A 20,350-nucleotide genomic window follows, 5' to 3' on the forward strand; every position below is an offset into this window, starting at 1 on the left:
CCAAAGTCCAGGACTACGTGCTGAGGGACGCACTAAAGCTTGGGGCAGCTGCCGCAAAGGCGCAATGGGGAAGGGTCGCTGTCTAAGACCTTTCTACCACAGCGCACCGAGAGACTGGGAACTGTTTAGAGCCCCTCGGGCTGTACAGATCAAAATGAAAGGCTGTAAATGACTGTAATAGTGTTTGTACTGATGCACCTGGTGATACATTTTGTAAAAGTTTAACCTGGATTGTACCCTTGTAATGTTGTTTTTGAAATGGTTTTGAATGTGATTGAAGATTTTTATGAATAAAGTATATTTTTACAAAAAAAAAAAAAAAAAAAAAAATCTGTTCTTAGGAGGAGGCTCAGTCCATAGCACCCTCGCCTTTGAATCAGAAGGTTGTGGGTTCATGTCCCACTCCCGGAAACCAAGAACTGTGATTGTACTCAAAAGAGTTGCAATCCGTGACTGTTGATAACTCGATCTGTTCTTAGGAGGACACAGAGAGAGACAAGGTGGAGAAAGAGATTGAGGCAACAGAGAGCCAATCAACAGCACCACCCCCTGAACCTTCCAGTCCTCAGGACAGCGAATCAATGGAGGAGGAGGCAGCAGTGGAAAAGCAGCAGGGGGAGTGGCGGACGGTGAAGAACAAGAAAAGTAAGAGGGAGCGAAGAAGAAGCAAAGGCGTTTCCCAGAGAAGCGGCAAGAGGCGTCTCCCATCCGACACGGATGACAAGGGCAGCAGCTCTTCGGATGAGGAAGTGCCAGAGCGGCACCGACAGAAGAGGCGGCAAAGCTCCAGGGCGTTGGAGGACGAGACACCCGAGCTCCAGAAAATTGGAGACAACAAGGAGACCAACGCACCCCAACTTTGCCTGCAACCTGAGGAGGCCAGTGCACCACAGCCCCTGGAATCTGGGAGCAGTGAGGCAATCATCGCACCCCAGCTCCAGGAAGCCGGGAACAGCAACCCCCCAGAGGGGGTGAGTTTTGGAGAAGCTTCTCCAGCAAAGGTCATCTCAAAATCCGCTCACTACGTGAACCTCCAGATGCCACTGGAGCAGAACACGGCCAAGGAGATCTACCTCAGCCCATCCAAAGTGAAGGAATTTGAGCTCACTACGGGTATGAAGGAGCAGACTAAAGGTCTGGGACTCTCAGAGACAGTGGGTTTGGTAGGAGAATAAATGCTTTAATATGGGTTTAAAGATTGTATCCATAAATGTGCGTAGCATTAAATCTACTACGCGATGTGTTGCGACCTTGGACTACCTAGCCAAGGTCAAAGCTGACCTGTTGTTTCTGCAGGAGTGTGCGATACCGCACCTCAGCTCCTACAGGCAATGGTCACGATGGTGGTCCCACGGGCCATCGATCTGGTCGGGCGGAAACGACTCTCGTTCCTCCGGCCTGGGTATTCTGCTGCGGGGAGGCAACTTCACCGTCTCCGAGGTCAAGGAGGTGGTGGGCGGGCGACTCCTGGTAGCAGACGTAATGTACAAGAACGCTCCACTCCGGTTAATTAACGTGTACGGCCCGGCACAAGGGGCTGAGCGGCTGGAGGTTTTTCAGCAGCTCCCACTGCTGCTGGCGACCTCCAGGCCGGTCATTCTGGGCGGGGACTTCAACTGCATCATCGATGCGGCTGGACGATCCGGCAGGGCCGGAAGCAGATTGGACGCTACGTCCAGATCCCTGATGGAAACAGTTAAGGATGCCAAGCTGCACGACGTCTTCAGCAACCCTGCAGACGGAGCGCAGCGTAGATACACCTGGTCGCGGCCAGACGGGTCCATTCGTTCCAGGATAGACTTCCTGTTTGTGTCCCGTGCATTCACAGTCAGATCCACCGAGGTCAAGCCGGTGTTCTTCTCTGACCACTGCCTCCTACTGGCGGACTGCCACTTGGAGGAAGACCTGAGGGTGGGCAGGGGGGCATGGAAGCTAAATGTGCAACTGCTGACCCCAGAGAACATTGAGGAGCTCAAGAGGGATTACAAAGGTTGGAGAACCGTGAAACCCCTCTTTGAGTCCCTGACACACTGGTGGGAAGTGATCAAGGGAAGCATCAAGAGGTTTTTCATCCTCAAAGGCACCCAGAAAGCTAGAAAGGAACAGAGGGAAATGTCCCGACTCCAGGAAAAGATGCAGAATCTGCTCCGGCTGCGGTCGATGGGGGTCGATGTCAAGGAGGAGCTCCAAGAGGTGAAGGGCCAGCAAGCCTCGCACTTTGCCTCGGAGGCCTCCAAGATCATCTTCCGTTCCAGAGTCCGCTCCGTGGAGCAGGATGAGACGTGCTCACGTTTCTTCTTCCAAAAGGTACACAGAGAGCGCTCTGTGATCAGCAGCCTGAAGGAAGAAGACGGCTCAGTAAAGTCATCACGGTCCGACATTCTGAGGATCAGCAAATCCTTTTATGCCGGACTGTATGACGTGAAGCCCACGGACAGCACGGCCTCCCAGTCCTTCCTGTCCTCTATCACGGAGGTCCTAGACCACAGTACGCGGGAGAGCCTAGACAAACCGCTAACTCCTGACGAACTGACTAAGGCCCTCGAGTCCTTCGAGAAGAGTAAAACCCCCGGAAGCGACGGCCTGCCGGCGGAGTTGTATTCGGCTCTGTGGGACTTGATCGGCCCAGACCTGCTAGAAGTGTACGAGAGTATGCTCCTGGCCGGCAGCATGTCAGAATCCATGAGGAAAGGCATCATCACCCTCATCTACAAGCACAAGGGGGAAAGGGAGGAAATTAGAAATTGGCGACCCATTTCACTGTTGAATGTGGACTATAAGATTCTGTCCAAGGTCATCGCCAACCGGGTCAAATCCGCTCTGGAATTGGTGATTCACCCTGACCAGACCTGCTCTGTGCCAGGCAGGAAGATCTCTGACAGCCTGGCGCTGCTCAGGGATACGATTGCCTATGTACAGGACAGGGGTGTGGATACCTGCCTCATCAGCTTGGATCAGGAGAAGGCCTTTGACAGAATATCGCACACCTACATGGGGGATGTGCTCTCCAAAATGGGCTTTGGGGAGGGAATTCGAAATTGGATCCAACTGCTCTACACTAACATCAGTAGCGCAGTCTCAATCAATGGGTGGGAAACAGATAGCTTTCCGATTAAATCTGGAGTCAGGCAGGGCTGCCCTCTCTCGCCTGTCCTTTTCGTGTGCTGCATAGAACCCTTTGCCGAGTCCATCAGGAAGGATCCGGGCATAAGAGGAGTGACGATCCCAGGCAGTGGAGGCACTCAGGTAAAAGCCTCCCTGTACATGGACGACGTCGCCGTCTTCTGCTCGGATCCGCTGTCGGTGCGCAGACTGATGCACGTCTGCGACCAGTTCGAACTGGCCTCGGGAGCCAAGGTAAATCGTGGGAAGAGCGAGGCCATGTTCTTTGGGAAGTGGGCTGACCGATCCTTTGTCCCCTTCACTGTCAGGGCTGACGGCCTGAAGGTGCTGGGGATATGGTTCGGAGGGACCGGGGCATGCGTTAGAAACTGGAAGGAGCGAGTGGCTATGGTGAAAAGGAAACTGGGCATGTGGGAGCGACGCTCCCTCTCCATTGCGGGTAAGAACCTGGTCATCAGGTGTGAGGTACTCTCGCTGTTGCTGTACGTGGCGCAGGTCTGGCCCATTCCACACTCCTGCGCGATGGCGATCACTCGAGCCATCTTCCGCTTTATCTGGAGGTCGAAAATGGATCGGGTCTGCAGGGACGCGATGTACAAGCCTCTAGATAAAGGGGGAAAAAACGTGCCCAACATCGCCCTCATACTGATGGCCACCTTTGTGTGCGGCTGCATCAAGCGGTGCGTAGACCCTCAGTACGCAAACACCAAGTGTCACTACGTGCTGAGGTTCTACCTGTCCCCGGTGTTGCGAAGGATGGGTCTGGCCACGCTGCCGCGGAACGCTCCAAGTAGTTGGACCGTGCCGTACCACCTGTCCCTGGTGGAAAAATTGATGCAGAAAAACACCTTTGACCACAAGTCCATCAGGCAGTGGTCAGCACGTAACGTCCTAGAGGCCCTGAGGGATAAGGAGAGGGTGGACCCTGTGGGATGGTTCCCCGAGCAGACTGTCAAAGTCATTTGGCAGAATGCCTCATCGCCAGAACTTTCCAACAAGCACCAAGACGTAGCTTGGCTGGTGGTGAGAAAGGCCCTCCCCGTCAGATCCTTCCTACACGCCAGGAGTCTCACCCCCTCTGCACGATGCCCTCGAGGTGGCTGTGGTGGGGAAGAGACCGTTGTTCACCTCCTTGTGGATTGTGCCTTTGCAAAGAAAGTCTGGAGAGAGATGCAGTGGTTGCTGTCGAGGTTCATCCCGAGCAGTTCTGTGACACAGGACTCTGTGCTCTACGGGCTGTTCCCAGGGACACACACCGAGACAAACATCGACTGCAGCTGGAGGATCATCAACTCGGTGAAAGACGCGCTTTGGTCTGCCCGAAACTTGTTGGTCTTCCAGCACAAAGAGTTGTCCCCGACCGATTGTTGCGGACTGGCACAATCCAAAGTCCAGGACTACGTGCTGAGGGACGCACTAAAGCTTGGGGCAGCTGCCGCAAAGGCGCAATGGGGAAGGGTCGCTGTCTAAGACCTTTCTACCACAGCGCACCGAGAGACTGGGAACTGTTTAGAGCCCCTCGGGCTGTACAGATCAAAATGAAAGGCTGTAAATGATTGTAATATTGTTTGTACTGATGCACCTGGTGATACATTTTGTAAAAGTTTAACCTGGATTGTACCCTTGTAATGTTGTTTTTGAAATGGTTTTGAATGTGATTGAAGATTTTTTATGAATAAAGTATATTTTTACAAAAAAAAAAAAAAAAAAAAAAAAAAAAAAAATCTGTTCTTATCAGTTTAATATCTGATACGTCCCTTATCTGGGGACCATATATTAAATTGATTTTTGGAGCAGGGAGATGGAATAGGGGCTTGCTCCGTCCACTCCACGCATCGACCCGGTATTGCAGTATCTCTGGGAACGGTGCACCCTCCCCTTTCCAGGGGATTTTCAATGCTAAAAATAGTTTTCTTACAAACATCTGCTTTCTTTACTTCTCAACATGTACATGTTCCAAAATCCAACTTTCTTTGGAAAAACTCAGCAAGTCTGGCAGCATCGGCGGAGAAGAAACCAGTCAACGTTTCGAGCCCTCATGGCCCTTCAGCAGAACTGAAGCATAGTTTCAACAAGGGAGAAATATAAATTGGTTTAAGGTGGGTGGGGGGGAAGAGACACATTGAGGGTGTGGTGTGAGCAGATAATCAAAAGATGTCAGAGACAAAAGGGTCAAAGAGGTGTTGAAGGTGGTGGTCTTTGTCTGAGAAAAGTGCTAATTAAGAATGCAAGACAGGATATTCAAAGTACAGCTCTAGTGGGGGTGGGGTGGAAAGACTAAAGGTCTTTAGTCATTCTTAATTAGCACTTTTCTCAGACAAAGACCACCACCTTCAACACCTCTTTGACCCTTTTGTCTCTGACATCTTTTGATTATCTGCTCACACCACACCCTCAATGTGTCTCTTCCCCCCCCACCCACCTTAAACCAATTTATATTTCTCCCTTGTTGAAACTATGCTTCAGTTCTGCTGAAGGGCCATGAGGGCTCGAAACGTTGACTGGTTTCTTCTCCGCCGATGCTGCCAGACTTGCTGAGTTTTTCCAGGTAATTCTGTTTTTATTTTGTTTTGGATTTCCAGCATCCGCAGTAGCTTTTAGCTTTTTGTTTTTATCCAACTTTCTTTCTTTCTCTCTCTCTCTCTCTCTCTCTCACTCACTCACCCGCAGCAGCTACACACAAAAAACACGCACGCTCACCCAACACTCACAGACAGCACTCTCATCTCACAAACACTCTACCTCACTTATACAAAAACAGCTTTCACTTGCAAATACACCTCTCAAACACTCTCTCAGCTGCACCTTTCGCCTCACAACATTTTAAACCAGCTCTCTGCTGCCGCTGCCGCTGCTGCTGCTGACACAGCAACAATCAAAACTCACACCTCAAAGCTCACACACTTTACACAGCTACTCCGAAACCTCTACATCCACATTCACACAATCCTTACATTGCACAAGGAGCCCATTCCGCCCGTCGTGCCTGCACCAGCTCTCCCGGTGAACATTTCACCTCGTGCCTTTCTCCTGCCTTCTCCACGTAACCCGGCACATGCTTTCTTTTCAAATAATCATCTCATTCCCTCTTCAATTGAACCTGCCTCCGCCGCGCTATCAGGTGGTGCATTCCAGACCCTGACCGCTCGCTGCTCCTATCGCTTTTGCTTCTTTTGCCAGTTACTTTAAACCTGTGCCCTCTCCTTCTCGATCCTTGCCCCGGTGCAAACAGTTTCTCCCTATCTACTCTCTCCAGACCCCTCATGATTTTCAATACCTCTATCAAGTCTCCTCTCAGACTTCTTTTCCCCAAGGAATACAGTCCCAACTTCTCCAATCTTACTTCATAACTCAACTTCCTCGCCCCTGGAACCAAACTCGTAAACCTCTTCTGCACTCTCTCCAATGCCTCCACTACCTTCCTAAAATGCAAGTCAAAATGCAATCCCTCAGAGTCGGCATGGCTTTACGAAGAGTAAATCGTGTTTGACTAATTTGCTAGAGTTCTTTGAAGATGTGACAAGCAAAGTGGATAACGGGGATCCTGTAGATGTAGTATGTCTGGACTTCCAGAAGGCATTTGATAAGGTGCCGCACAAAAGATTAATACACAAGATAAGATCACACGCAGCTAAGGGTAATATATTAGCTTGGATAGAGGATTGGCTAACCAACAGAAAGCAGAGAGTCAAGATAAATGGGTCTTTTGTGGATGCCAAGCTGTAACTAGTGGGGTGCCACAGGGTTCGGTCCTCGGGCCCCAACTATTTACTTGGATTCAGGAGTAGAAGGTACTATAGCTAAATTTGCAGATGACACCAAAATAGGTGGGAAAGTAAGTTGCAATGAAGAAATAAGAAATTTACAAATGGATATGGACAGGTTAGGTGAATGGGCCAAAATTTGGCAGATGGAGTTTAACTAAGTTAAATAAGTTTAATAAGTGTGCGGTTATCCATTTTGGTCAGAAGAATAAAAAGGCGACTTATTATTCAAATGGAGAGAAACTTCAGAAATGCTTCAGCACAGAGGGATCTGGGTGTCCTCGCGCACGAATCGCTGAAAGCTAGTATGCAGGTACAGCAGGTAACAAGGAAGGCAAATGGAATCGCTTCTCGGCCTTTTGGCTAAGATCAAGTGTTGCAGGGGCGACACCATGGTCCTACCAAGGCAAGGTCGGGATGGAAGGGCTATAACCAATCGCAATCGAAATCCATACCGTGGGTTACCTATCACCGTCCGAGTCACGGTGAACCACAGCGAAGGAGGATCACCTATGGATCGGGGCTTCTTCACCAGGAGGATCCTGTTGAAGGCGTGCGGCTTCCAAGCTACGGAGATCTTCACCCTGCACGACTCCCGCAAAGGCGGTTATTTTGACGTGACGTTCAAGCGGGTGGCAGACTGCGTCCGGCTCCTGAGGGTGTTCGAGGAGAAGAGAGACCTGCCGGAGATGAAGATCCTGACGGCGGAGCCGCACTTTTCTCTGCCGTTGCAACGGGAACGTGAGGTGATGGTGCATGTGTACAACCCCTTCGTCCCTGTCGCCGACGTGGTCACCTTCCTCACCAGGTACTTCGATAAGGTGGGGAGCGGCACTGAGATTCGAGACGACTTGGGGATCTGGACAGGCAAACGCCTGTTTAAGGTCACGCTAAAGACCGATGGTAAGGGAGCCATTTTCCACCCTCCTTCCAGTTTCGCAATCGGGGGAAACCGTGGCTACCTGGTCTACGCTGGGCAACCCAAGCATTGTCGCTCATGCGGCAAGGCTGGTCATGTGGCGGCCAACTGCAGCGCCTCCCTCTGCAAGATCTGCAAACAGGAAGGGCACCAGACAAAAGACTGCAAACAGGCCAAGTGCTGCAACCTGTGTGGCGAGGCAAGTCACCTCTACAGGACCTGCCCCAAACGCTGCCGTACTTACGCACAGGCAGCCAAAGCCGACCACGGGGAAGCAGAAGAAATGTTTCGTGTCACTCCAACCACCAAGGCCCCCAGGGAGCTCAACGGGACAAAGGAGGACACAGAGAGAGACAAGGTGGAGAAAGAGATTGAGGCAACAGAGAGCCAATCAACAGCACTACCCCCTGAACCTTCCAGTCCTCAGGACAACGAATCAATGGAGGAGGAGGCAGCAGTGGAAAAGCAGCAGGGGGAGTGGCGGACGGTGAAGAACAAGAAAAGTAAGAGGGAGCGAAGAAGAAGCAAAGGCGTTTCCCAGAGAAGCGGCAAGAGGCGTCTCCCATCCGACACGGATGACAAGGGCAGCAGCTCTTCGGATGATGAAGTGCCAGAGCGGCACCGACAGAAGAGGCGGCAAAGCTCCAGGGCGTTGGAGGACGAGACACCCGAGCTCCAGAAAATTGGAGACAACAAGGAGACCAGCGCACCCCAACTTTGCCTGCAACCTGAGGAGGCCAGTGCACCACAGCCCCTGGAATCTGGGAGCAGTGAGGCAATCATCGCACCCCAGCTCCAGGAAGCCGGGAACAGCAACACCCCAGAGGGGGTGAGTTTTGGAGAAGCTTCTCCAGCAAAGGTCATCTCAAAATCCGCTCGCTACGTGAACCTCCAGATGCCACTGGAACAGAACACGGCCAAGGAGATCTACCTCAGCCCATCCAAAGTGAAGGAATTTGAGCTCACTACGGGTATGAAGGAGCAGACTAAAGGTCTGGGACTCTCAGAGACAGTGGGTTTGGTAGGAGAATAAATGCTTTAAAATGGGTTTAAAGATTGTATCCATAAATGTGCGTAGCATTAAATCTACTACGCGATGTGTTGCGACCTTGGACTACCTAGCCAAGGTCAAAGCTGACCTGTTGTTTCTGCAGGAGTGTGCGATACCGCACCTCAGCTCCTACAGGCAATGGTCACGATGGTGGTCCCACGGGCCATCGATCTGGTCGGGCGGAAACGACTCTCGTTCCTCCGGCCTGGGTATTCTGCTGCGGGGAGGCAACTTCACCGTCTCCGAGGTCAAGGAGGTGGTGGGCGGGCGACTCCTGGTAGCAGACGTAATGTACAAGAACGCTCCACTCCGGTTAATTAACGTGTACGGCCCGGCACAAGGGGCTGAGCGGCTGGAGGTTTTTCAGCAGCTCCCACTGCTGCTGGCGACCTCCAGGCCGGTCATTCTGGGCGGGGACTTCAACTGCATCATCGATGCGGCTGGACGATCCGGCAGGGCCGGAAGCAGATTGGACGCTACGTCCAGATCCCTGATGGAAACAGTTAAGGATGCCAAGCTGCACGACGTCTTCAGCAACCCTGCAGACGGAGCGCAGCGTAGATACACCTGGTCGCGGCCAGACGGGTCCATTCGTTCCAGGATAGACTTCCTGTTTGTGTCCCGTGCATTCACAGTCAGATCCACCGAGGTCAAGCCGGTGTTCTTCTCTGACCACTGCCTCCTACTGGCGGACTGCCACTTGGAGGAAGACCTGAGGGTGGGCAGGGGGGCATGGAAGCTAAATGTGCAACTGCTGACCCCAGAGAACATTGAGGAGCTCAAGAGGGATTACAAAGGTTGGAGAACCGTGAAACCCCTCTTTGAGTCCCTGACACACTGGTGGGAAGTGATCAAGGGAAGCATCAAGAGGTTTTTCATCCGCAAAGGCACCCAGAAAGCTAGAAAGGAACAGAGGGAAATGTCCCGACTCCAGGAAAAGATGCAGAATCTGCTCCGGCTGCAGTCGATGGGGGTGGATGTCAAGGAGGAGCTCCAAGAGGTGAAGGGCCAGCAAGCCTCGCACTTTGCCTCGGAGGCCTCCAAGATCATCTTCCGTTCCAGAGTCCGCTCCGTGGAGCAGGATGAGACGTGCTCACGTTTCTTCTTCCAAAAGGTACACAGAGAGCGCTCTGTGATCAGCAGCCTGAAGGAAGAAGACGGCTCAGTAAAGTCATCACGGTCCGACATTCTGAGGATCAGCAAATCCTTTTATGGCGGACTGTATGACGTGAAGCCCACGGACAGCACGGCCTCCCAGTCCTTCCTGTCCTCTATCACGGAGGTCTTAGACCACAGTACGCGGGAGAGCCTAGACAAACCGCTAACTCCTGACGAACTGACTAAGGCCCTCGAGTCCTTCGAGAAGAGTAAAACCCCCGGAAGCGACGGCCTGCCGGCGGAGTTGTATTCGGCTCTGTGGGACTTGATCGGCCCAGACCTGCTAGCAGTGTACGAGAGTATGCTCCTGGCCGGCAGCATGTCAGAATCCATGAGGAAAGGCATCATCACCCTCATCTACAAGCACAAGGGGGAAAGGGAGGAAATTAGAAATTGGCGACCCATTTCACTGTTGAATGTGGACTATAAGATTCTGTCCAAGGTCATCGCCAACCGGGTCAAATCCGCTCTGGAATTGGTGATTCACCCTGACCAGACCTGCTCTGTGCCAGGCAGGAAGATCTCTGACAGCCTGGCGCTGCTCAGGGATACGATTGCCTATGTACAGGACAGGGGTGTGGATACCTGCCTCATCAGCTTGGATCAGGAGAAGGCCTTTGACAGAATATCGCACACCTACATGGGGGATGTGCTCTCCAAAATGGGCTTTGGGGAGGGAATTCGAAATTGGATCCAACTGCTCTACACTAACATCAGTAGCGCAGTCTCAATCAATGGGTGGGAAACAGATAGCTTTCCCATTAAATCTGGAGTCAGGCAGGGCTGTCCTCTCTCGCCTGTCCTTTTCGTGTGCTGCATAGAACCCTTTGCCGAGTCCATCAGGAAGGATCCGGGCATAAGAGGAGTGACGATCCCAGGCAGTGGAGGCACTCAGGTAAAAGCCTCCCTGTACATGGACGACGTCGCCGTCTTCTGCTCGGATCCGCTGTCGGTGCGCAGACTGATGCACGTCTGCGACCAGTTCGAACTGGCCTCGGGAGCCAAGGTAAATCGTGGGAAGAGCGAGGCCATGTTCTTTGGGAACTGGGCTGACCGATCCTTTGTCCCCTTCACTGTCAGGGCTGACGGCCTGAAGGTGCTGGGGATATGGTTCGGAGGGACCGGGGCATGCGTTAGAAACTGGAAGGAGCGAGTGGCTATGGTGAAAAGGAAACTGGGCATGTGGGATCGACGCTCCCTCTCCATTGCGGGTAAGAACCTGGTCATCAGGTGTGAGGTACTCTCGCTGTTGCTGTACGTGGCGCAGGTCTGGCCCATTCCAGACTCCTGCGCGACGGCGATCACTCGAGCCATCTTCCGCTTTATCTGGAGGTCGAAAATGGATCGTGTCCGCAGGGACGCGATCTACAAGCCTCTAGATAAAGGGGGAAAAAACGTGCCCAACATCGCCCTCATACTGATGGCCACCTTTGTGTGCGGCTGCATCAAGCGGTGCGTAGACCCTCAGTACGCAAACACCAAGCGTCACTACGTGCTGAGGTTCTACCTGTCCCCGGTGTTGCGAAGGATGGGTCTGGCCACGCTGCCGCGGAACGCTCCAAGTAGTTGGACCGTGCCGTACCACCTGTCCCTGGTGGAAAAATTGATGCAGAAAAACACCTTTGACCACAAGTCCATCAGGCAGTGGTCAGCACGTAACGTCCTAGAGGCCCTGAGGGATAAGGAGAGGGTGGACCCTGTGGGATGGTTCCCCGAGCAGACTGTCAAAGTCATTTGGCAGAATGCCTCATCGCCAGAACTTTCCAACAAGCACCAAGACGTAGCTTGGCTGGTGGTGAGAAAGGCCCTCCCCGTCAGATCCTTCCTACACGCCAGGAAGCTCACCCCCTCTGCACGTTGCCCTCGAGGTGGCTGTGGTGGGGAAGAGACCGTTGTCCACCTCCTTGTGGATTGTGCCTTTGCAAAGAAAGTCTGGAGAGAGATGCAGTGGTTGCTGTCGAGGTTCATCCCGAGCAGTTCTGTGACACAGGACTCTGTGCTCTACGGGCTGTTCCCAGGGACACACACCGAGACAAACATCAACTGCAGCTGGAGGATCATCAACTCGGTGAAAGAGGCGCTTTGGTCTGCCCGAAACTTGTTGGTCTTCCAGCACAAAGAGTTGTCCCCGACCGATTGTTGCGGACTGGCACAATCCAAAGTCCAGGACTACGTGCTGAGGGACGCACTAAAGCTTGGGGCAGCTGCCGCAAAGGCGCAATGGGGAAGGGTCGCTGTCTAAGACCTTTCTACCACAGCGCACCGAGAGACTGGGAACTGTTTAGAGCCCCTCGGGCTGTACAGATCAAAATGAAAGGCTGTAAATGATTGTAATATTGTTTGTACTAATGCACCTGGTGATACATTTTGTAAAAGTTTAACCCTGGATTGTACCCTTGTAAGGTTGTTTTTGAAATGGTGTGGAATGTGATTGAAGATATTTTATGAATAAAGTATATTTTTACAAAAAAAAAAAAAAATCTGTTCTTATCAGTTTAATATCTGATACGTCCCTTATCTGGGGACCATATATTAAATTGATTTTTGGAGCAGGGAGATGGAATAGGGGCTTGCTCCGTCCACTCCACGCATCGACCCGGTATTGCAGTATCTCTGGGAACGGTGCACCCTCCCCTTTCCAGGGGATTTTCAATGCTAAAAATAGTTTTCTTACAAACATCTGCTTTCTTTACTTCTCAACATGTACATGTTCCAAAATCCAACTTTCTTTCTTTCTCTCTCTCTCTCTCTCTCTCTCACTCACTCACTCACCCGCAGCAGCTACACACAAAAAACACGCACTCTCACCCAACACTCGCTGGCAGGGCCGGCAGCAGATTGGACGCTACGTCCAGATCCCTGATGGAAACAGTTAAGGATGCCAAGCTGCACGACGTCTTCAGCAACCCTGCAGACCGAGCGCAGCGTAGATACACCTGGTCGCGGCCAGACGGGTCCATTCGTTCCAGGATAGACTTCCTGTTTGTGTCCCGTGCATTCACAGTCAGATCCACCGAGGTCAAGCCGGTGTTCTTCTCTGACCACTGCCTCCTACTGGCGGACTGCCACTTGGAGAAGGACCTGAGGGTGGGCAGGGGGGCATGGAAGCTAAATGTGCAACTGCTGACCCCAGAGAACATTGAGGAGCTCAAGAGGGATTACAAAGGTTGGAGAACCGTGAAACCCCTCTTTGAGTCCCTGACACACTGGTGGGAAGCGATCAAGGGAAACATCAAGAGGTTTTTCATCCTCAAAGGCACCCAGAAAGCTAGAAAGGAACCGAGGGAAATGTCCCGACTCCAGAAAAAGATGCAGAATCTGCTCCGGCTGCAGTCGATGGGGGTGGATGTCAAGGAGGAGCTCCAAGAGGTGAAGGGCCAGCAAGCCTCGCACTTTGCCTCGGAGGCCTCCAAGATCATCTTCCGTTCCAGAGTCCGCTCCATGGAGCAGGATGAGACGTGCTCACGTTTCTTCTTCCAAAAGGTACACAGAGAGCGCTCTGTGATCAGCAGCCTGAAGGAAGAAGACGGCTCAGTAAAGTCATCACGGTCCGACATTCTGAGGATCAGCAAATCCTTTTATGGCGGACTGTATGACGTGAAGCCCACGGACAGCACGGCCTCCCAGTCCTTCCTGTCCTCTATCACGGAGGTCTTAGACCACAGTACGCGGGAGAGCCTAGACAAACCGCTAACTCCTGACGAACTGACTAAGGCCCTCGAGTCCTTCGAGAAGAGTAAAACCCCCGGAAGCGACGGCCTGCCGGCGGAGTTGTATTCGGCTCTGTGGGACTTGATCGGCCCAGACCTGCTAGCAGTGTACGAGAGTATGCTCCTGGCCGGCAGCATGTCAGAATCCATGAGGAAAGGCATCATCACCCTCATCTACAAGCACAAGGGGGAAAGGGAGGAAATTAGAAATTGGCGACCCATTTCACTGTTGAATGTGGACTATAAGATTCTGTCCAAGGTCATCGCCAACCGGGTCAAATCCGCTCTGGAATTGGTGATTCACCCTGACCAGACCTGCTCTGTGCCAGGCAGGAAGATCTCTGACAGCCTGGCGCTGCTCAGGGATACGATTGCCTATGTACAGGACAGGGGTGTGGATACCTGCCTCATCAGCTTGGATCAGGAGAAGGCCTTTGACAGAATATCGCACACCTACATGGGGGATGTGCTCTCCAAAATGGGCTTTGGGGAGGGAATTCGAAATTGGATCCAACTGCTCTACACTAACATCAGTAGCGCAGTCTCAATCAATGGGTGGGAAACAGATAGCTTTCCCATTAAATCTGGAGTCAGGCAGGGCTGTCCTCTCTCGCCTGTCCTTTTCGTGTGCTGCATAGAACCCTTTGCCGAGTCCATCAGGAAGGATCCGGGCATAAGAGGAGTGACGATCCCAGGCAGTGGAGGCACTCAGGTAAAAGCCTCCCTGTACATGGACGACGTCGCCGTCTTCTGCTCGGATCCGCTGTCGGTGCGCAGACTGATGCACGTCTGCGACCAGTTCGAACTGGCCTCGGGAGCCAAGGTAAATCGTGGGAAGAGCGAGGCCATGTTCTTTGGGAACTGGGCTGACCGATCCTTTGTCCCCTTCACTGTCAGGGCTGACGGCCTGAAGGTGCTGGGGATATGGTTCGGAGGGACCGGGGCATGCGTTAGAAACTGGAAGGAGCGAGTGGCTATGGTGAAAAGGAAACTGGGCATGTGGGATCGACGCTCCCTCTCCATTGCGGGTAAGAACCTGGTCATCAGGTGTGAGGTACTCTCGCTGTTGCTGTACGTGGCGCAGGTCTGGCCCATTCCAGACTCCTGCGCGACGGCGATCACTCGAGCCATCTTCCGCTTTATCTGGAGGTCGAAAATGGATCGTGTCCGCAGGGACGCGATCTACAAGCCTCTAGATAAAGGGGGAAAAAACGTGCCCAACATCGCCCTCATACTGATGGCCACCTTTGTGTGCGGCTGCATCAAGCGGTGCGTAGACCCTCAGTACGCAAACACCAAGCGTCACTACGTGCTGAGGTTCTACCTGTCCCCGGTGTTGCGAAGGATGGGTCTGGCCACGCTGCCGCGGAACGCTCCAAGTAGTTGGACCGTGCCGTACCACCTGTCCCTGGTGGAAAAATTGATGCAGAAAAACACCTTTGACCACAAGTCCATCAGGCAGTGGTCAGCACGTAACGTCCTAGAGGCCCTGAGGGATAAGGAGAGGGTGGACCCTGTGGGATGGTTCCCCGAGCAGACTGTCAAAGTCATTTGGCAGAATGCCTCATCGCCAGAACTTTCCAACAAGCACCAAGACGTAGCTTGGCTGGTGGTGAGAAAGGCCCTCCCCGTCAGATCCTTCCTACACGCCAGGAAGCTCACCCCCTCTGCACGTTGCCCTCGAGGTGGCTGTGGTGGGGAAGAGACCGTTGTCCACCTCCTTGTGGATTGTGCCTTTGCAAAGAAAGTCTGGAGAGAGATGCAGTGGTTGCTGTCGAGGTTCATCCCGAGCAGTTCTGTGACACAGGACTCTGTGCTCTACGGGCTGTTCCCAGGGACACACACCGAGACAAACATCAACTGCAGCTGGAGGATCATCAACTCGGTGAAAGAGGCGCTTTGGTCTGCCCGAAACTTGTTGGTCTTCCAGCACAAAGAGTTGTCCCCGACCGATTGTTGCGGACTGGCACAATCCAAAGTCCAGGACTACGTGCTGAGGGACGCACTAAAGCTTGGGGCAGCTGCCGCAAAGGCGCAATGGGGAAGGGTCGCTGTCTAAGACCTTTCTACCACAGCGCACCGAGAGACTGGGAACTGTTTAGAGCCCCTCGGGCTGTACAGATCAAAATGAAAGGCTGTAAATGATTGTAATATTGTTTGTACTAATGCACCTGGTGATACATTTTGTAAAAGTTTAACCCTGGATTGTACCCTTGTAAGGTTGTTTTTGAAATGGTGTGGAATGTGATTGAAGATATTTTATGAATAAAGTATATTTTTACAAAAAAAAAAAAAAATCTGTTCTTATCAGTTTAATATCTGATACGTCCCTTATCTGGGGACCATATATTAAATTGATTTTTGGAGCAGGGAGATGGAATAGGGGCTTGCTCCGTCCACTCCACGCATCGACCCGGTATTGCAGTATCTCTGGGAACGGTGCACCCTCCCCTTTCCAGGGGATTTTCAATGCTAAAAATAGTTTTCTTACAAACATCTGCTTTCTTTACTTCTCAACATGTACATGTTCCAAAATCCAACTTTCTTTCTTTCTCTCTCTCTCTCTCTCTCTCTCACTCACTCACTCACCCGCAGCAGCTACACACAAAAAACACGCACTCTCACCCAACACTCGCTGGCAGGGCCGGCAGCAGATTGGACGCTACGTCCAGATCCCTGATGGAAACAGTTAAGGATGCCAAGCTGCACGACGTCTTCAGCAACCCTGCAGACCGAGCGCAGCGTAGATACACCTGGTCGCGGCCAGACGGGTCCATTCGTTCCAGGATAGACTTCCTGTTTGTGTCCCGTGCATTCACAGTCAGATCCACCGAGGTCAAGCCGGTGTTCTTCTCTGACCACTGCCTCCTACTGGCGGACTGCCACTTGGAGAAGGACCTGAGGGTGGGCAGGGGGGCATGGAAGCTAAATGTGCAACTGCTGACCCCAGAGAACATTGAGGAGCTCAAGAGGGATTACAAAGGTTGGAGAACCGTGAAACCCCTCTTTGAGTCCCTGACACACTGGTGGGAAGCGATCAAGGGAAACATCAAGAGGTTTTTCATCCTCAAAGGCACCCAGAAAGCTAGAAAGGAACCGAGGGAAATGTCCCGACTCCAGAAAAAGATGCAGAATCTGCTCCGGCTGCAGTCGATGGGGGTGGATGTCAAGGAGGAGCTCCAAGAGGTGAAGGGCCAGCAAGCCTCGCACTTTGCCTCGGAGGCCTCCAAGATCATCTTCCGTTCCAGAGTCCGCTCCATGGAGCAGGATGAGACGTGCTCACGTTTCTTCTTCCAAAAGGTACACAGAGAGCGCTCTGTGATCAGCAGCCTGAAGGAAGAAGACGGCTCAGTAAAGTCATCACGGTCCGACATTCTGAGGATCAGCAAATCCTTTTATGCCGGATTGTATGACGTGAAGCCCACGGACAGCACGGCCTCCCAGTCCTTCCTGTCCTCTATCACGGAGGTCTTAGACCACAGTACGCGGGAGAGCCTGGACAAACCGCTAACTCCTGATGAACTGACTAAGGCCCTCGAGTCCTTGGAGAAGAGTAAAACCCCCGGAAGCGACGGCTTGCCGACGGAGTTGTATTCGGCTCTGTGGGACTTGATCGGCCCAGACCTGCTAGGAGTGTACGAGAGTATGCTCCTGGCCGGTAGTATGTCAGAATCCATGAGGAAAGGCATCATCACCCTCATCTACAAGCACAAGGGGGAAAGGGAGGAAATTAGAAATTGGCGACCCATTTCACTGTTGAATGTGGACTATAAGATTCTGTCCAAGGTCATCGCCAACCGGGTCAAATCCGCTCTGGAATTGGTGATTCACCCTGACCAGACCTGCTCTGTGCCAGGCAGGAAGATCTCTGACAGCCTGGCGCTGCTCAGGGATACGATTGCCTATGTACAGGACAGGGGGGTGGATACCTGCCTCATCAGCTTGGATCAGGAGAAGGCCTTTGACAGAATATCGCACACCTACATGGTAGATGTGCGCTCCAAAATGGGGTTTGGGGAGGGAATTCGAAATTGGATCCAACTGCTCTACACTAACATCAGTAGCGCAGTCTCAATCAACGGGTGGGAAACAGATAGCTTTCCGATTAAATCTGGAGTCAGGCAGGGCTGTCCTCTCTCGCCTGTTCTTTTCGTGTGTTGCATAGAACCCTTTGCCGAGTCCATCAGGAAGGATCCGGGCATAAGAGGAGTGACGATCCCAGGCAGTGGAGGCATTCAGGTAAAAGCCTCCCTGTACATGGACGACGTCGCCGTCTTCTGGTCGGATCCGCTGTCGGTGCGCAGACTGATCCACATCTGCGACAAGATAGGATATAAAGCAGTGTAAAGTAAGTTAATAACAAATTGAGAAAGTAAATATGGAACACAAAATATTTTAAAACGAGGGCACAGATTAAAAACATGATCCTAATTTCTGTTGAACTGAATGAGGCGAGTCATTACAGTGCGTGACCGATTTGTTTAAGTGTGCGGGCCCATTAAATTTTTTGCACAGCCGCGCAAATTTAAAGGGGCTTATGTGGCGGTGTGTCTGTGAGGAAACGTTGACTGTGACCTCTCCTCATATCTTGTATCCCACTGTGAAACCATCTTCAGCTCCCAAATTGCACTCAGACAATGTGCTACATTTGCATATTGTGCAGGAGTCGGGGGAGGGGTCATGGGGCTGCCCCTTGTCTCTGTACTTGAAAACTGTCTCTAATGGCAGCCAGGCAGCAACTGTTGTGCTTACTCAAAGCCAACCTGAAGAAAAGGCAAGACATGTTGGGTGCTGAGAGGGAGAAGCATTGCCACTTTAGGTTCTACTTGGATTTTACTGAGGTAAAAGGTGATTGAAAAAGTCAAGCATTTCTCCCCTAGCAGTTACCACTGAGGACAAATAATAGCGAGCGCTGATCTGTCACTGAGCACTGAGGCCGGCCAAGGGGAGGCATCTGAAAGCTGCAGAGAAAGCAAGAAGCCAGGATGGACGACTGAGAATACAGAAAAATACTGGCTGAGGTAGACAGCAAAAACTGTGACACAAGCTCAGGTAAGCGTGGTGTTTTGCAGTTCAAGTGCATCACTTTGTGACAGTATAGATATTTTTCACTTTCCTAGGATAAGGCTGTTCCCTTTCTAGAAGTTAGAAGCAGCCGTGCAGATGTATTTTCTGCGCTCCTTTGCTTGCCTGCTGAATAGGACTGATTGGAGGTGAAAAGGTGATTAAAAGAGAGCCGACATCATTGCAGGCTGGCAGATACTGTGCTGTGCTGTGCTGTGCTGTGCATGCAGGTGGTTTTGTTGTTTGGCTTGTATGTGACTTCTGGTTGAAGCTGAAAGATTTCTAAAATTTTGAAGGAAATAATCTTTGAGAAGGGGAGAAACATTTTCAACATTTTAACAGGATCTAAGGCTGTTCACTGTGTCGTACCTGTACTTATCCTTGCTGCCACCTGTCTTCTCACTGCTGATCATCATCTTGTGTTATTATAATGATATAATGCATTGGACTTATTTACTGTGACTTCATAACATGACACATTTCCCTTCTGGTGATGTCATGCTGACATCCCGTAAAGGAAATAGACCAACAGTCAGCCCAAAAGAAGGCCCAATGCCAAGCAAAGGAAGCCCATAACGAGGATGCTAGACAGCTCGTACAAAAGAAAGCAGGGCATCAGGAAACAACTCAACAGCAGCTGACGTAGTACTCTCCAGGTTCAGTGCAGGAGAAGTACTGGAATCAGTAAAAACTAATGCCCCTACATGTACGAACATACAACTTAGGAGCAGGAGTAGGCCACTGGGCCCCAAGAGCCTGCTCCACTATTCAGAAGATCATGGCTGATCTGATTGCAACCTCAACCCCACATTCCTGCCTACCACCGATAACCTTCCACCCCGCCTTGTTAATCTATCCAGCTCTGTCTTGAAAATATTCAAAGACCCTGTTTCCACCACCTTTTGAGGAAGAGAGTTCCAAAGACTCACTACGCTCTGAGAGAAACGCTCCTGACTTTGCCTTCCCTGTAGATGTGGAAGGAGTTTAGCTGCATGCCAGGTCAGCCGGCAAGCTCCACAGACTGATCGGCGCAGGCTTGGAGGGCCGAAATACATGTTCCTGTGCTGTACGTTTTTTTTGTTCTTTGTTCTTTGACTGCCCAAACTGAAAGCAAAGACAAAAATACAGCAGGCCTCGATCGAAGAACTCCTCTGCGCTGTGAGCTAGTTGCTCACACGGAAACTCAGCTACAAAGACTCGTGGATTGTCTCTCATGCCTGTCACGTGTTCTCCCTTGTGACTGACCGTTTCTCGAAATTTCCCATTACCTGCCAGTTACACGACACATCTAGCGCAACCATTGCAGGAAGGAACATTGCAGACATTTCAAAATGGTCATAACAGACAGTCAGACAGTGCAATGGTATTTAAGTTGCCTACATAGATCATGTTTCACTCTGAGGTGCTTCAAGGCAAAAGTGATACATGTAGTATTCACTGGAAACATTCACCGTGTGTCTTACAGCCCGAGGAGCCTATGCAAATCCCAGCCCCTTGGTGCACTATGGCTGAAAGGTCGTAGACAGCCACCTTTCCCCATTGCGCCTCTGCCCCAAACTTT

General features: G+C 51.7%; 1 non-coding gene and 2 pseudogenes across 1 annotated transcript; all 3 read left to right on the plus strand.

The window, feature by feature from the left end:
• The first annotated feature begins 4,805 nt into the window (after positions 1-4,805).
• Positions 4,806-5,000, plus strand: LOC144674993 (U2 spliceosomal RNA). The gene has a single exon (XR_013574711.1). It is a non-coding gene; the product is annotated as a U2 spliceosomal RNA (small nuclear RNA).
• Positions 5,001-12,470: 7,470 nt separating this feature from the next.
• Positions 12,471-12,648, plus strand: LOC144674989 (U2 spliceosomal RNA; annotated as a pseudogene).
• A 3,349-nt stretch (positions 12,649-15,997) lies between these two features.
• LOC144674997 (U2 spliceosomal RNA) lies at positions 15,998-16,175 on the plus strand (annotated as a pseudogene).
• The last annotated feature ends 4,175 nt before the right edge of the window (positions 16,176-20,350 follow it).

Source organism: Cetorhinus maximus, unplaced genomic scaffold (genome assembly GCF_964194155.1).
Source record: "Cetorhinus maximus unplaced genomic scaffold, sCetMax3.hap1.1 HAP1_SCAFFOLD_882, whole genome shotgun sequence".
Classification (NCBI taxonomy): Eukaryota; Metazoa; Chordata; class Chondrichthyes; order Lamniformes; family Cetorhinidae; genus Cetorhinus; species Cetorhinus maximus.